Here is a 375-nt window from a genome sequence, read left to right as displayed (position 1 = left end):
CATTTAAGAGGTTCCTCCGGCCTTTGTTTTGTGAATAAGGGACGAAAATCACGTCTCACATAAGTATGCAGTCGCAAATGGCACACCAGCTGTCATCACCAGACGCTGAAATGGTGCTGCTTCAACACGAGAAATTCTTAGGCTTCATTGTCTCGAACTCAATTTGGATTCATCCTTTGTCTCGTAAGGACTGTCACCTAAAAAAAAGAACAAGAAAAAATATGGTTACTTTTCATCACCATTACCCTTGTCGTTTCAAGATGTTTACAGTAATCATTAGGATGTTCCTTGGATATTGCCGATGTTAAGAAATGTTTTGGTTATAGCGCTTACACCTCTGCAACAAAGAAAACAAAGAAAACAGTAGCATATGAT

This window comes from Penaeus monodon, chromosome 20 (genome assembly GCF_015228065.2).
Source record: "Penaeus monodon isolate SGIC_2016 chromosome 20, NSTDA_Pmon_1, whole genome shotgun sequence".
Classification (NCBI taxonomy): Eukaryota; Metazoa; Arthropoda; class Malacostraca; order Decapoda; family Penaeidae; genus Penaeus; species Penaeus monodon.
The sequence above is the reverse complement of the archived record's forward strand: the minus strand, read 5'-3'. Positions refer to the sequence as shown.